The sequence below is a fragment of the Equus caballus genome, chromosome 20 (assembly GCF_041296265.1).
Source record: "Equus caballus isolate H_3958 breed thoroughbred chromosome 20, TB-T2T, whole genome shotgun sequence".
Lineage (NCBI taxonomy): Eukaryota > Metazoa > Chordata > Mammalia > Perissodactyla > Equidae > Equus > Equus caballus.
In genome coordinates, this window is record NC_091703.1 from 51,387,200 (window position 1) to 51,394,201 (window position 7,002).

General features: G+C 37.2%; 1 long non-coding RNA gene across 5 annotated transcripts in view; it reads left to right on the plus strand.

Moving 5' to 3' along the window:
- LOC138919553 (uncharacterized) overlaps positions 1 to 7,002 on the plus strand; it is an 84,084-nt gene that overhangs the window by 29,090 nt on the left and 47,992 nt on the right. The window lies entirely within an intron of this gene.

Genomic DNA, 7,002 nt, shown 5'->3' on the forward strand with positions numbered 1-7,002 from the left:
CCAAACAAAAAGATTCTTGGAGAAATTGACCAGTTGATTATTAAATTCATGGAAAATTGTAGAAGACCTGGAACATCCAAAACAACTTTCAAAAAGAACAATGCTGGCAAACTGATGCTCTCTCACCTCCAAAACTATTGTAAAGCTTTAGTAATCAAGACAGTGTGTTACTGACATCAAGACAAACAGATCAACAAACTTACACATACGTGGTCAATTGATTTTTTACAAAGTTGCTAAGGCAATTTAAGGGAGAAAGGATCATTTCTGCAACAACGGTGCTGGGACAGTATTAGATATTCGTATCTATGCTTAACATACTTCATACCATACACAAATCTGAACTCAAAGTGGACTATGGTCTTAAATGTAAAACCTACAATTACATAAAATTTCTAGGAGAAAGTGTGGTAGAAAACCTTTGTGACCTTGGGTTGGGCAAAGATACAACATTAAAAGCACAGCTCACAAGGGAAAAACAAAAAACAAATTGAAATGCATCTGAATAAAGACTTTCTGCTGTTCTATTCACTGTTAAGAGAATTAAAAGCAGATCACTGACTAGGAGAAAATATTTGTGAATTACATATTTTATAAAAGATATTTATGAAGATATATGTAAATAACATACTCTACTCAAAAATAAAAAAAAATCCAATATAAAAATGTGTAAGATATTTGAACAAACATTGACCAAAGATACTTAATAGTGGGTAAGAACATAAAAAATGTTCAATATTATTCATTTGGTGCTTTCAAATTAAAATGACAATGATATTACTATATATCTATTAGAATGTCTAAAATTAGAGACTGACCACGCTGAGTGTTGTCAAGGATGTGGAGGAACTGTAACTCCCTTACCTAATGGTGGGGACATAAAACCTCACAAATACTTTGGAAAACAGTTGGTAGTTTCTTTAAAAAGTTAAACACATATCTACCATATGACTCAGCCATCTATTCCTAGGTATTTACCCAAGAGAAATATAAAGCAAGCAGATGTTCACATAAGGACATTACAGGAATATTCACACTACTTTTATTTACAATAGTCAATATCTGGAGACAACCCAGATGTTCATCAAGAGATGAATGGACAAATAAATTGTAGTATGTTCATATAATAGATTAATCCTCAGCAATAAAGAGGAATAAAATATTTATACATGTAACAGTGCAGATGAACCTCAAAATAACTATGCTGAGTAAAAGAAATCAGATCCTAAAAGTGCTCACTGTATGGGAAGTAATATACAGCAAAAAAAGCAAGCAGGTCAGTGGGTGCCTGGGGAGATGAGGAGATAAGATAAGATAGAGTGGGAGGGATGGAATGCAGAGCAGCTCAAAGGAAATTTTAGGGGCGATTGGAATGTTCACTATCTTGATTTTTATGATGATTTCATGGGTACATAATTCAGCAAAACATCAAATTTTATGGTTTAAGCTTGGGCATTTTATTTGGTGCAATTATACCTCCATATAGATGTTAAAAAATTTAAAAAACACATGAAAACTTAAATTTCCAGTGTAGACAAAAGGAAGTTATTGCTACTAAGACATTTAATTAAAAAGCATAAGTACCAAAAATCCAATGAGATAATAAGTAATGAAAGTTAAAAACGTCAAAGAAGCTCGATAGCATCAGCAATATGACATTAAGGTTTTAGGTAAGTGCAGAACGACCACGAGAACCTCTGCCACTAGCATTCTTCAGGAGATATTTGACAGATGTCGCTCAGTGACAGAGGACAACTAGCCTGGCAAAGATAAGCACAGAGTTCAGTCAGAGGATTCTGCCAAAATATCAGACTTTTTTTCTTCTAAATGTTAGTATTAATGCTCTAACATTGAATTTTAATCCCTATGTCAGAAGAGTTTTACAATAATTTATGTGACTATATGGTCACTTTGTCCAAAACACCACGTCTTCCAAGATACTCTATATTATTTAGCATTATGTATGACCACTCCTCCTGAAAATGTCTTTTCTAATTCTAACCTTATTTCAATTATAACTCTTTGAAAACTCCCTGTCTTCTTCTTCTACATATTATACTCTCAAATATGAGTATTCCTCAAGGTGGAGTCTTTGGATAGTCATTATTTGTGTATGCATCCACCTATCCATTCACTCATTCAATAAAAATGTATCAAGTGTCTACCCTTGGTCAATCTCTGTGTCAGATTCTATGGATAGCTGATAATCCCTTGCCCTCAAATAGCATCTCCTATCTGAAGTCTTCCCTGACCATTCTAAGAAAAGTTGTCGTAATCTCCATTGCCCTCTCACAGCGTTTATGTGGGTGACACATATGCGTTTACAGCATTCTACCATAAAGGACCTTTCTCTAAATAGTATCTTTAGTTCTGATTGATCTCAGAACCATACAGGGGAGGATATTTCCTAAACAAATCCTTCAGGCCCACAATCTCAATTTTTCTCATTTTATTAGTCAAAGTAAAAATTGCACTAGACAAAGTTAAACAGGCAAGGAAGACTATTTAAGATTATTGCAATAGGGGAGAGAGACTGAACTCAATTCCAGGGAAATGAAAGGTGGGAGGGTTTTCAAGCTCTGATGTGAGCAGTGGAAAAGCACTGGAGGATGATAGGGGAAGGAAGATAAGCAATGGGCTACCTTGAGCACACTGAGTTACTCCTGAGTTTGCAAATGCTTGTCTCTGTGATTAGGCCTTTGTGCTTGATAATTAGCATCCATTGTTGTTATAGTTCTCAGGTCCTTGAGAAAGACTTTCTTGGGTTGTAAAACTAACAAGAGGCTGGAAGAGTATTTATGTGTATTTCAAAGAGACAGAAAAAGAATTTACAGTTGCAAGTTTTCTAACGTCAATTCAGTAAGAAAAATGACGTCAGGGGCCTATAGTCAGGAAGCAAACTGTCTGAAGTTTAGTTAAAACTGAGGGTTTGAACATTGTTGATGCAAATAATCCGTAATCAATTTATAAATGAAAATCTGGATGAGTTTATTCTGAGCCAAAATGTGAAGACCATAGCCTGGGGCCTTCCTTCCTCAAGGAAGGAAGGGCACCAAAGAAGTGGGGTGTACAGAGTGGTTATATACCCTCAAAGAGCATGTTTCACATGATTGAAATGTCCCTTTTACAATAGTCATGAGACTGCTCTGTCGGAACAGCGATTGATGGACACAGCAGGTAGGAGGTCTGCTGTCTCGGTGGGCACAGCAGGGTGGCAGGTCTGTTGCAGGGAGCTGGGTGGTCACAGCTGAGCGCAGCAATCAGTTTCTAGTCTAGGGAAAGATGCTTATCGTTAAGGAAATGCCAATGTGGGAGAAGCTGTACCTTTTTCTTAATGCCATTTGTTCTGGCCATAGGAAATGTCTAAAATAGATATACAATGCATGCTCAATGGCCATGACAGCCCCTTTGGGAAAAACAAAGTCAGGCCGAATTAGCTTTACACTAAATGGCTTCCTCATATATCAAATATATCCTATTGCTTGCCATTTCTATTTGTCAACATTAAGGCTTGTTTTGATCACATTCTGTCATTTGACCGTTATATCATTTTTGTAGCAGCAGGAAAATCAGGACTGCCATTTTAATAAAATACTATAGTATTCTGTGTCCAAAGCATGTACTAGAGTTAAAGAAAAGTGGCACAGGTCCTTTTACTGCTTCTAAATATTTTGAAACTTAAAACTCCTAAGAGACGGTGTGGGGTTGGGGGGGGTGGGATTGCATGAGGGACAGGGAGAGAGGGAGAACATCATTAGTATGAAAATTTCCAAATATAGAAAATTTTAAAAGAGTTACATAGCCAATTTTACTTCACATAACTGTCCATGTGAGATTAAAATGAGCTTTTATTCAGGAACTTTCGTCTTTCAGAACACTACCAGATAAGAAGTAAGAACAACTGAGAAAGTAAGAGAAGACATATACTGACTGAGTTTATTTTTAGACAATTTAGGTCAAACAACACCTATCCTACTGACAAACTAATACGCCAGATGGAATTCTAATTTCTTTATCTAGATGTTTCTTTGCACATTTTTCCTTTGCCCACATCCTTTTCAAAGAAAGAAACATGTTACTTGGCATCTTTCTTCTCCTCCTTGAGTATGTTTTTTGTTTGTTTGTTTGTTTGTTTCAGGGAAAGCTTTGCCCTGAGCTAACATCTGTTGCCAATCTTCCTCTTTTTTTTTTCCTCCCCAAAGCCCCAGTGCATGGTTGTATATCCTAGTGGTAAGTCATTCTACTTCTTCTACGTGAGCCACCACCACAGCATGGCAACTGACACTGACAGACAGGTGGTGTGGTTCTGTGACTGGGAAGCGAACCCAGGCTGCTGAAGCAGTGAGCACTGAACTTCAACCACTAGGCCACCAGGGCTGGCTCAGTATGCTTTGTTAGTAATGTCAAGGATGTCTAAAAGTTTGGTCCAAGCTCACTAAAAAGTTAAAAAGACCATGATTTTACTTCAAAATTCAATAGTAAGAGCTTATCTAGGCCATGATTAGCAAATTTTACTGTGCATTATAATCAACTGAAGGGCAGGTTAAACACAGATTGCTGAGCTCCAGCTCCAGAGTTTTTAATTCACTTAGTCTAAGCCCCAATAATGTGCCTTTCTAACAAGTTCTCAGGTGCTTCTAAGACTGATGCTTCAGGGACCACATTTTGCTCCTGAAAACTTCACTGACTCTTTCTATATAGGGATCAGCAAAAGTTTTCTGTAAAGGGCAAATACTTCAGGCTTTGCTGGCTAAGATCCAAAATCAAAGATACTATGTAGGGACTTAAGTAGAAGAGAGAAAACAATTTTCCTTAAATATTTAATTGACAAAAAATCAATAGATAGTAATAATAATTGCGCATAAGTTTTTTTGGAATGTAGGTCTACTAGTGAGAAGAATGGGATAACATTTTGCTTAATTGATGTTCAAAGTTGGTGTTTCTTATCATCAAATCAATTACAAATGTTCATCTGTAAATATCAGGCTTCACTCAGGACACACGAGAAGGAGGGCCAGTTTTGGCCCATGAGCTATAGTTTGCCAACCTCTGCTATACCGTAACATTAAAAAAAATCACAGTCATAGATAATTAAATGTAAGAGGAGGCTTAGACAAAGAAATGCAGCCCTCTAAGTTACAGTTTAGGAAAATGAGATGCAAAGCGATGAAAAAATATGCCTAAGAATTCCTTATGACAAATATTTAATCTATAAAATAAAAATTTAAAAATAGGACTTACTCAAATGTGAGGGACTTGAATCAATTACATATTCTTGCTGGTAAATAAAAAGACAGGATTCAGGATCAGCTACAGGAGGAAAATCAATACGTCTTTGGGAAACACTCACTTAAGTCACTTACTGAGCACATAGCATGTGCCAGGATTTTTCAGGCAGTTGATGGTATATCAGGGCACATAGTAAGAAGTATGAGTCATCATCCACAGCAAAAAATGCGAATAAATAGTTACTTATTTTTATTTATGTTCGGATAATCTGTACTTGAACATTAATGCAGGAGAAGCATAACAGGTAACAACTGATTTGAAGACACATCCCCTAGGCAAGAAAATGTCACTAAAAGATAATTCTCCTACAAGGTCTTACATTTACTTCACAGAATCAGTTTCACTTGTAGTTGGAAGGTTAGTACAAGTAATACTCAAAGAGAGGTCATCAATGGACATGATATTCCTGCAGTATGCAGAAGAGAATACTAAGGTAGTATTCCTCTTAATGGGAATTAGTCCACTGGCAATGAGGCAATAATAAAGAAAAGAACAGATAAACAGATCTTTCTCCACTTGTAAGCTATCACCATGGATAAGTAGATGGTGCTAAAAACTACATCCAAAATTTTCTCCAACTAAGTACTGTCCAGCAAGATTAGAATATAAATAACTTGTTCTGGATGATAGTATTCGATTGATGTAATGATCCTTTGATGCCTAAAGTAGTATAATTCAAGAGACAAAGTGTTTATTTCTGCAATTCAGCTGTAAATATTCCTATCAAAATGTGTACGTTACCTCATGAAATTCTGACCTTACAGGACGGAATAATTTTTTTAAAAAGAAAAAAGGAGGGGCCAGCCTGGTGGGTGGCACAGTGGTTAAGTCCACACCCTCCTCTTGGGGAGCCTGGGGTTTGCTGGTTCAGATCCCTGGTGCAGACATGGCACTGCTTGTCAAGCCATGCTGTGGTACACGTCCCATACGTAAAGTAGAGGAAGATGGGCATGGATGTTAGCTCAGGGCCAGTCTTCTTCAGCTAAAAGAGGAGGACTGGTGGCAGCTGTTAGCTCAGGGCTAATCTTCCTCAAAATAAAAACAAAGGAAAAAAGAGAAAAGGAAATTTTTTTTTTGAAGATTGTCACCTGAGCTAGCAACTGTTGCCAATCCTTTTTTTTTGTTTTTTTCTGCTTTATCTCCCCAACCCCCGCCCCCCCCATACATAGTTGTGTATCTTAGTTGCAGGTCCTTCTAGTTGTGGGATGTGGGGCACCGCCTCAATGTGACCTGATGTGCAGTGCCATGTCCGCGTCCAGGATCCGAACCCTGGGCCGCCGGAGCGGAGCGCATGAACTTAACCACTCAGCCACCGAGCTGGCCCCAGAAAAAAGGAAATCTTAATGATAGAAAAAAATTTCTTAGTAGAGGAGAATTAAAAAACATTCCTTCTCATATCATGTGTTGTTGAAATAAAGGAACAAAAAATTCTTGCCTCTCTGGGGCTTACTAAAAATAAGAAAAATTCAATTCTCTGTTAAATAGTGTTATCTTCAAAGAGCTAGTAGTCAGAGAAAGAGTATTGCACTTTCACTTTGTACATTCAATGATATTTTTGTAGACTTATGAGTCTAGAAATGCATTACTTGTGTGTTTTTTTAGGAAGATTAGTCCTGAGCTAACATCCACTGCCAATCCTCCTCTTTTTGCTGAGGAAGATTGGCCCTGAATTAACATCCGTGCCCATCTTCCTCTATTTCTTTTATTCGTGGG